Source organism: Cyrtonyx montezumae, unplaced genomic scaffold (assembly GCF_038088225.1).
Source record: "Cyrtonyx montezumae isolate F1298 unplaced genomic scaffold, pur_monq_1.0 scaffold_19, whole genome shotgun sequence".
NCBI lineage: Eukaryota > Metazoa > Chordata > Aves > Galliformes > Odontophoridae > Cyrtonyx > Cyrtonyx montezumae.
Window position 1 is genome coordinate 6,022,686 of NW_027071925.1, and position 10,391 is coordinate 6,033,076.

At 38.0% G+C, this 10,391-nt stretch overlaps 1 protein-coding gene across 4 annotated transcripts in view; it reads right to left on the reverse strand.

Moving 5' to 3' along the window:
* KCNJ16 (potassium inwardly rectifying channel subfamily J member 16) overlaps nt 1–8,700 on the reverse strand; it is a 31,648-nt gene extending 22,948 nt beyond the window's left edge. For 2 of the 4 annotated variants that reach the window (XM_065735392.1, XM_065735393.1), the window contains exons 1-2: nt 8,648–8,700; nt 3,012–3,058 (exon numbers count right to left, since the gene is read on the reverse strand). The gene's annotated coding sequence lies outside the window, so the exon portion shown is untranslated. Of the gene's footprint in view, nt 1–7; nt 91–3,011; nt 3,059–8,647 lie in introns of those variants that run through there. The other 2 variants (XM_065735395.1, XM_065735394.1) reach the window with 2 other exon arrangements.
* Between the last annotated feature and the right edge of the window lie 1,691 nt (nt 8,701–10,391).

Consider the following 10,391-nt stretch of genomic DNA (forward strand, 5'->3'; position numbering starts at 1 on the left):
TTTCTACTGATTTTCACTTTGGTTCCATATGCCCTGCTGCTCTGTGATGCTTCGAAAACATCAACCCCAATGGAAACAGAAAGTCCTTTGTTTCTGCATGTCTCTTCAGCAGGTATGGCTGAGCAGATACCAACTGCTCTGAAGCAAAAGAGCAAAAGGAAAAAAAACATTCCAGCTCCCTGCTTTGGGCCTTGGGGAGAGTGGATCACACAAGCGATAGTGCAGGGGTCACAGATCCATATCCATCCCCTCAAACTTCAGGCTACCATTTTTAGACAGGGTAACTTTAAATTTTGTTCTGAATTTCCACACCTGTAAACTACAGGTGCTTGAAGTTTGATAAGGAAATGTGAAGTTCCCTGCAGAAAGGAACGACAAATAGAACCAGGAATGCTGTCTTCTGTGCCTCCAGACTAGTGATCCTATGAAAATCAGCACAAAAGTTCCTGTCAACTTAAATGAAGCCCTGTGGATGTTACAGAGCCTCTGACAGCATTACTCTGACAGGACATTCAGGCTATTGGGAACTAGAGAAGCAATTTAGTCCTTTCTTATGCTATTGCACAGGGAGAATATTTCAGTCTAGGGGACTGAATAATTCACCAAGAAATCAGCTAGCCTGTGTGGAAATAATTTTAAATGAACTGAGCCCTTAGGTATTAAATTAACTGGATCTCTGGGGAAGGATGTGGATTATTGCAGCTGAATGAAGCCCTTATTTATCAGATGGAAAAGGTTAATGTCATTTCCTTTCCTTTCCTCCATGGTTTTTCTTACCACATCACCATTTATGGATAGCATGAGGTGCAGACAGTGTAAGAACATGTGCTTGATTGTTTAAATGACCAGAGCTGTTACTTTAATGGGGGGGAGGGGGATAAGAAATTAAGAGTTCTTCAGGTTTCCTGGGAGGAATTACAGGGCTGGGAAACATAAAACACTGAAGAAAGGAAATGGGTTTGTGCAGCACCTGGTCTTTGATTTGACATTCAAGAGTACCTAACTGAATGAGCGAATTTTTGCATTCTCATCTATTGTGTATACATAATAGCAACCAGGATCAAACTAATCTAATATCCTTATTTCATACTTTATAAAAAAAAGAGTGCATTAAGAAAGGTCATTATTTTTTTCCTCCTTAATTAAGTTTAAACACAGTTAAATTAAGTTCTACTAATAAAGAGTCTATGTTTTTTCTAATTTGTCTCTGGAGTTTCAATAGCTGTTGACCTAATGATAAATATCAGAACAGTTCAGCTATCTATTACATGCTTTACTAATGGCATCAACAAGGTAATAGTAACAATTCCATAGTAATACAAGGCTGAGACCACTGAAAGCTTAAATTAAGGGAAGGAAAGTCCTTTGTTATGAAAGAATCCAGAGACACACGTTCATTTCCCTGTCTCAAACACCGTATGCCCTTATGCAATCCACTTAAGGATAACTCAGATCTCCTAGTAACAGAAATGGATCTACAACACACTGTTGGGGGTCAAAGTTCAAGAGAAGAACATCTAACCTCTTTGGAATTCAGGGATGTCAGGTCTTTTCTACCTGTAGAGGTTTGACTATCTACCGAATGAAATCCAGATTGAGGGCAGAACATCTGTTTATTTGCTGTATAAATCACAGATAAACTTTCTGCCCCAGTTTCCCATATGTGATATGGAGTCAGTGGCATTACTCTACCTTGCAGAGGTGCCTTAAGGACAAAATATTAATATTTGTTGGCACTGCAGTGGAGATAGCTAATTCCAGCTCTGAATGAAATGAGGAGAAATATGTCCATTGACTTACATGAGGTTTAGAGTGAGCTCTTATTCATTTCACATTAGCCACTGAACAGCCATTTGAGGATAACAGCAAATAACTATTAATACTTGTGTAGTTAAGATCAGCATCTAAGTTATAATGGAGTAAATTAATATACGTCTCTAAGGCAACGACAATATGACTATCGAGTTTGTTTCATGAGGTGAGCAATTGCCACATATGAAAAGAAGCACATATAGAAGCTGAGCGCGTGTGATCTGATTTTTTTTCCTAACCACAAAGGAGCAGCTTAACTGGACAACCAAGCAGCAAGACACTACAGTAAACAGTCTTTTGCATAAAGCCAACCTTGACTTTTCTGCAATAACTATGTAGATATAATCCCACTCATCAATTAAATGCTACTCTCCTGAGCTGGAACACTATACATGTTCATTGAGATAGAATCTCTGTCAATTCAGTTTGTTAATTCAGTATTCATGTGCATTAGTCTTGGAAACGAGAATGCGATTGCTTGAATAAATTCAGCCACTATCTTCTGCATCTCTGTATCAGTTGACATGCATCAGTCTGACTGTAATATGGGTCTAGAAATATGTTGCCATGGAAATCCTAAATATTCAGTTATTGCCAAGGGGATTCAAATGGGATACTTGATAAATAGCAATACCCCAGTTCATGCCAACTGCATAGCTAACACCTAAGGTCAGAAGATGTTACTAAAGATCTGAAGTACCTGAGGAAGCAGAAATCAAGATTCTCACTAATGTATATACTTCCAGATCCCAGATTCCTTATTAAGTCAGGAGATCTCTCCCAGAGGTTCCTATTGCATAAACACAGTCTCTGCAATGGGGCTTATTTTAGAGCTGTCTGGATCCAGCTAGTTCCCCAGGCCAGAGGGTAATTGTTAATCTTTGGCCACTTAGGCATTGCTACTCAGCAGTAGCCCTTGCACTCCGGATGACCTATGCTTTCCGTTTCTGTACACCACACACACAGGGCCAGCCAGTGTCTGACCCCTTGTTTTATGGTTATTGTTCTGTGTGACTGAACAGACTTAATAATTCAGCATGGTTCTATAGCACTGCTGTTTCCTAAGCATAGTTGCAAACTTTACAACCCAAAATACAACCTATAAATAGATTTCCCTCTCAGGCAGAATCCAGCAGCTGTTTAACAACGCACAACATCCCCCTGCAGCAGTTTAGCACAAGAAGTAATATGTGTCATACCTAATTAAGCTGGAGGCAGTTCAGGCTGGAGACCAATTCGTCGCTCTCTGTTGGTAAAGCAGCACAACAGACCATTACTGAGGGCATTAACCAGTACTGTAATATTTAAAACGTCAGTAATTCTTACTCGGTAGGAGAAAATAAGTTCCACAGAGCATAGTTAATCAAGCTTTGTGGCAGGAGCACTGCTTCTAGCACTTTTCTTCTAGAAGCCTTGTGTCACCGCCTCTCTTTCCAGCCCTCTTGCGGAACGAGGAGGGTCCCGGGGCCGGGTGGGCGCTATCCATTCAGCACCACGCGCCCGGCGGTGCGCGGCTCTGCGGCATCTCAGCCTTGGGAAGGATGGCCGAGGAACTATCGAAGATCCGAAACCAAGGACATCCAGCCAGCTGCCCGTGCTCCTGGATGGTGTGAGCTGCCAGCGGTAAAGCTCACCCTGCCCTAGCCGTTATCTCAAAGCTTCAACCTGCTGTGACTCGCAGAGGTTGGGGTCTGCCGTACGTTGCCCACGCACACTGAGTGGGATTATGTTGTTCTTCTATGGCAGAGAACAAAGTAAAGAAAATGCTTTTCTCTCGTTTTAGATTTTGCACGATTTCGTGCTGGAAAAACAAATTAACCTAAGAGGATTTTCTGAATTTGAGCTAGGAACAAAAGACAAGGTAAAAGTGTCTGAATTTTGGAAATAGGCCAGACTAGCAAATTCTTCTCCTGAATGCTGTTTTACAAAGACCTTTCAGCACTAAAAGAATACAGAGAAAAGCTCTTTTTTTTTTCTTTTGAAAGAAAAATTATCTGAAAACTGTTTTCATTAACATATTCATTATGCTTTCTTCTAAAAACAACAATGACAAAAAAACAAACACATATTTCCGTCCATAGAATTATGCCAAAAGAAAACTAAGCAGCCATGCAATCTCTGGACTTGCTCTATTAATTTACATTAAAAAATACATTTGGATTAATTAAAACTAAAGCTTGATTTGTCAATGACAAATGTCTGCCTTTCTCATGAACATTCATAATTTCATTTTTGAGTAACTCTATTGCAGACTACACTACTGCAAAATAATCTGTGTATCAAATAAATTTAAAGTATCTTCAGTTTGTTGTTTTAAGTTGGTTTTGGAGGGTGAAAACATTGCTGTCTTTAAACTAAACAAATATCAGGAAACCAAGTTGCGTCCTGTGACTTAATCAATATTGGGTATACTTATTTTCTGATGAAAAATTTTCCATCAGCGGTGGAGAATTTTACATTCCTGCTCAAAATCAGGGTCTCCACAGTATCCCAGTTTTCTGTATTATATATTTGAAACATATTTATAGCTGACAAGAGGAAACATTGAATAGAAATACTTCTGTTTCTATTGAGAGAGGAAATTTCTAAATACTGTTGGAAACCTTTCCTTAAAGGACTGGATTCCCCTTCTTCCAACAGTGTTTGTCATTTATAATTGGCAACATCCATGCCTTTGTGCTGGAAAAAGTAGATAATTATGTAGAGAAGAATATTAATAAAAAATGTTCATCAAGAAGGGCTGTGAAATATAAGTAGGAATAAAATTTTCCAGTGCCATCATGTTTAACCCTATTGCTAAACCTGCCTATATCAAAACTCAAACCATTTACATCATATACACATACAAGTTACACATTTTGTATGAAACTATCCAGTTAGCCAGCCTTTTGCATTCTGTAAATTAGGGAATCTCATCAATGTGTATAAAACAATCTTGTCTGCACTTCGCTGTTTTGTATGTTATTTGTGCTTTAAAATATAAGAATAACACCATGTTTCATTGGCTTAGTGATGGAAATTGATCTGGGCTATCAAATGAAGTGTTGTAAAACTCCAAGTCACATTTACTGAGTGCTCCTTATGTCTGAACCTTCTTGACTTCATGCTGTCATGCTCAGTCTGTGTGCTTGGTTGTGAAAGTTAATAGATACTGTTCAGACTGCAGAGTCTACTTGTCCTATCTCATCATCTGTGTAGTTTTCCTGCTTTCCACTGGCCCTCGGTTGTTTTCTGTACTTCATGTTTTGATCCAAATCAAGAGTACTACTGTATGACATCTTGAAAGATTTTTCTGAAAAGCTCGAAGATACTGCACAGCTCTGGCAGCACAGCAAGAGCGGAACTGCCAGCAGAGGGGGAGAGTTAGAGGGACACTGTGATTTGATCCAACATCCACCAAAGTCAGTGAAAGCATTCTCACTTATTGGGTCAATTTAAAAAAACAAAACAAAAAACAAAACAAAACAAAACAAAAAAACAACGGAAAAACCTTGCACTAGAGATATTTTTGTAATATTTTCTCTAATTCACATTTTCTAGATACTTTCATACTGTCTATCTGTAACATCAGTTTACCTTGCTACTAGTAGTAAAGTGTTAAACACTTTTTCTGTGCAATAAAAATAAAATAAAATAAACCTCTGAAAAATGCAAGGCCACATACAGTCTCAAATAATAATTAAGATGAAAAAAATCCTCACTGACCAGAATGAAAATACACTGAGCTGCTTTGAGCAGAGAATGCTGTATACCACCCCCTCATGGCCCATGTAAATCTGCATTTGATCATGCACTGTAAGTATTTAAGCATAGTGGAGAAATGAGGCAAATCCTCTTTTGGAATTTACTGCCTTAAAAAATGAAAAGAAACATAATTCTATTTATTTTAACATCAATAGTTGCTCAAAAAGGAACCCTGATCGTATCATGGAATAACATTATTTCTTTGATTACAGTTCATTTTAACACTTGATACTGTACTTTGTTGCTAGCCAATTGACTCCTTTGCTGTGGAGTTTTTCAAGGGGTAAGACGCATGTTAAAATCTGGAATGAAGTAAAAAATAAAAATAATAATAAATAAATAAATAAATAAATATGGTTATGGCTTTGCTCTTTTTTTCCAAAGACATTTTAATCCATTTATTGTCAGAATAATGCCACTGAACCTAGATGGGGCAGATGTGCTGGAGAAGGGTGCTTTTCTGTTTTCTGCTGATATGTCTCTGAAACAAGATAAGGTTTCCTATCCTACCATTTAATATGACCAGAATGTTTTTAGAACTGGCTGTTAGCATTACACTGAGAAGAAACACAAACAGCAAAGCAATGAATAAGAAACCCTGTTGGGCTAGAATTCTCAGCGCTGGTTCTGTCACAACAGCAGGCACAATGAGCTTGTCCACTTTTAGTACAGGCAATATAGTATTTAGCCATTTCACACCTTTTCCTCTTGAACAGCCTTCAAATAAGATTTTAATCCACTCTTTTTTTTCTTTTTTTTTTCTTTTTACTAACCTCTACACTTCTGGATCAGCTCTATTGGCTTAAGCAGTTTATTTGGATAAAGCAATTAAGAACTTCCCTAGATCCTTTTTAGTGTATATTCACTCTTATCAACAGGCATAGTGTCCTTACAGACCTATGAGAATTACAGTTCTCAATGGTCCATTGGCTCCTTGGCTCCCTGTCAAGCCCTTCATCTTCAAAGCACTTCATCCCCTTTTGATGCCAGCGTCTTTTATTTGCATTTTGTAGCCCTCAGAATGAGCTAGGCAAATATGTTTGAAGTCCAACACATGCTTTGTAGAATTGCCAGACTTAAAAAATATATATATTGAGGAAAGAGAGAAATACATGAGCCCTTAACAAAGACTCAACTGCTGATGAAGAAGAAGGCATATTTTGTCCTCTGCTGCCCTAGGTCACCTTTGAACAAACACAATGTTCTTTATCAACTTGACAATTTTGCCATTCTTTTAAAGAACGGGTTTATATTTTCTTGTGTATTATTTGCTTATTTATCTCTCGATCTTTGAGTAAATTGTGTTATTTGAATTCAGCCACTGTAGAAATAGGCTCAGAGCTTCACAGATGACTTCCCACTCATTTTATAATCAAGGTGCCGATCTCTAGAAATGAATGCAAATAATTTACTTTCTCTGTCTTATGATTCAGATTTTCATAGTCACCTGTGCCTGTATTCAAACATACTAATGTATTTATTTCACCAATTCTTGTATTCATTTCAGTATACTTCAGTGGGAGTAAATCAATCATAGCCTGATTCTGTCATTCTGTCAGTGATAATCATCCCTGCATATCCCTTGTGTTTACTGCAGATGGTCTTTAGGGTTATACAAACAGCTGGATCTGATTGAAACATACAACAACAGAGTCTTATTCCTAGTCTAATAGGCTTACAAGAATCAGAGAAGTGTGAACTACTCCCTATTCATACATCCTTTTGAGGAAGTAGAGTGTGTCTTCATATTGCTTACTGATCACCACACTTTCATATTTCACAATGTCCCCACAAATCTTTTCTCACACATTCCTAAGTATTTACAAGCCAAATACTTCCATTGCCATTCTATGATGTAATTGCTAGTGCAATATAAAGAAAAATGTGAACAGTGTATTTGCAGTGCCTGTAGAAATCTCCTCTACAGTGACAGTCAGTAGATTGGGAAATGCTCATTTTCACAAGACAGCACACACACACACACATAAGAACAAAGAGGAGATTCGACCTCAGTCTTCTTCAAGGATGTATTGTGGCTGAGATATTTTCTGCTTACATGGAGCTCACACCTGACATGAAGGATTTATTCATGGACTCAAATGATATTCCGAGAAGTTGGAGACAAAAATTAATTCTTCTTCTGATTAAACTTGTAAAATATACTTGTACTAAAATAGTGTTTCTAAAAATATATTTATCTAATTGATTAAATAAATACACATATACTTAATACAACACAAGTAATGGTACTTTTAGAATGTCTTTAGCTTCTTGTTTAAATTGCCACTCTTCTGATCTTCACTCAAATTGTCTTTGATGTATTACTTTGGCTAAAGCTCAGTTATACCATTTTCCATGTAAGTTTATGTCACAACAAATAAAAAAGAGTTGAGCAAGTTAAACGTTTTCTCTCCAAACCAATTTTGAGCCGCCACATAGCACACACAGGTATTTAATATTATTTTAAAGCAAGTATTTGCACTATTGACATAGTAAACAGAACAAATGTGAGGCAAGTGTCCTAGCTATTTCTGTACAGTGTTGCTGAGTGCCTGCCTCACCAAGAGATATTATACAATTTACTGAATACTCAGAGAAGAGAAAAAAATCAAGAGGGATGCAGAATGTATGCAAAACAAATGGTGCATCTGGTTTATGTGAGCTTAGTGAAAGGACTCATGTAAATTCAAATCTTGATAGTGCAGCTATACCTCTCAACTGGGAGAAGAGGCAAATCTTTTCAGACTTGAGCAGTATAGAAAACAAGAGGAAAACAGTGGTGACGAAGGTAATGCTACTAGCATGAGGAGAAGAGCATTGGAAAGGTGTGAATGTACCTGTGAGAAAGTGAATCTCCAAATGAATTCACTGTGTCCACTCTTAAGAGTATGTATACATAGATACTTTTTCACTCTATGTCAAAATAGGATGAAATCAGCTGGCTCTATTTTGTTATTTACTTCTAAAATAGGCACAAGAAAACAGTGCTTGTTACTAGCAGGTTGTTCTGCCCTAAAAGAAAAGGCAAGCAGAAATATGCAACCATTCTCTCCAGTGCATAGGTATGGAAACAATATAAAACTTACTTTACCTTTGCTCATGCCTCCATGAGGAAGCTATGTCAAGGGTCCTTTGTTTCTTGTGTGGCAGCAGCTATGCAACTGTAAAGAAAAACAGGAGTTGGGTTAATAATAAAGGAAGGTACAAGCCATAGACTCCAAAGACTCAAGTTAAACATTTACCTCAGCATGTTCCTGTGAGCAAACTCAGAGGGTCTACTTTGATAACTGCTGGCATCTTGAGAAATGGGTGACAGCCAATCTGCTGCTTTCCCCGCTGCTTCCCTGTCTGCAGTTCAGACATGCACAGCAGACAGCTATAGTCACCTTTGCACGTCTCAGTTAGGATTTCAAAAACAAGGAGCAGGAAATTGTGCCATGTAAGAAAAGCTCTTCACCCTTCAAATGGTACTTCAAATATTTACACACGGGATTGGATTTGGAATTGCCCACTGAAATACCACTTGCCTGCTTGGGAATAAACAGGTTTAAGTTAATACTTTCTATTTTATTGACAATTTATTTCTACATAAAGTCTTTTGTTTCTATATTAACACGAGGCTAAGGTAGAGCTTTCCAATCCGTACAAGGGCAATATCCTTTTCTGTCTGAGTCACACAGTACGCAGCATTCCACCTCAGGTCCTACTATGTAGATACTTGGGAATAGGTGTGTTGGTCTCCTGCCTTTGACCCTCCTTGGAAGTCCCAGGATATATTAAAGGAAGAATGGCAACTTTTTGTAGCCAAGTTACATTGCCATGTGCCAAGGTGACAAATTAAGTGACAGGAGCTTCAAAACTTCAAAAGATTCAGCATCGTTTCATATATCTCTCCCTACCTTTCAGGCTCCTTAGTACTTATTTTTATCTGGAGCCCTGAGGATCTGCAGAAGCAGAAATGCAGTCCAGCCTCTCAAAGTCCTTTAAGTACTCCTTGCAATTTTAGAGGAGCTGCACCAGACAACAGTTTATCAAAGGCTGAGGCCAGTTTGAAGTTCCTCAACAGATTATGGAGAGATCCATGAGCACTGAAAACAACAACCATGTATTATTTTTTTATGTCTAAAATTCTCCTCTGAAATCTCAGAGACATGACGCAGGGAACTACACCTCCTCAGTTTAAAGTTGACACAGAAAAATCTGCTTGAATGGTGACAAAGAAATTTCTCGGAACTTCTGATCATACTCACACTATCTCATATTTGCTTATAAGAAGGCAGGCTCATTTCTTTTAATAACAGTTCTGTTCTCCAGAATAGTTCTTCAGTAGCTGAGGTACTAAGCTATGACTCAGGAGAGATAATTCCTAGCTCAACTGCTAAGCAGCTATACAACTTAGGGCAAAGTGCCCTTTGTCTGTCTGCTCTATTTAGACTATGGGCTCTTTGAGGTAAAACCAGCCTTTGACTGGATATTTGTGCAGCACCTAATACAATGGAAATCCAGTCTCAGTTTGGTAGTTCTGTAATACAAATTAATAACAATAACTAGACTTGACTGCTTGACAAAAGGCAAATAGTTTGGAAAAAGCTGTCTTAAATCTTTCTATCCCACTTCCCCAGACCAAAAAAAATCTACAAATGTTATTTCTTTTGGCAGCTGTAACCTAATCCTACCTTGGTTAGCATAACAGAGAGAACAGGAAGTGCTGTGAAGGAATTTTTCATTCCCTGGGACGTCTTTGATCCCCCTCCCCTCCCTTTTCCTATCAGGTAATTTTCAAATCTTGATGTTTCCAGTTAGTCTACGTATCTTCTTGTTTTGTCTACTACAGT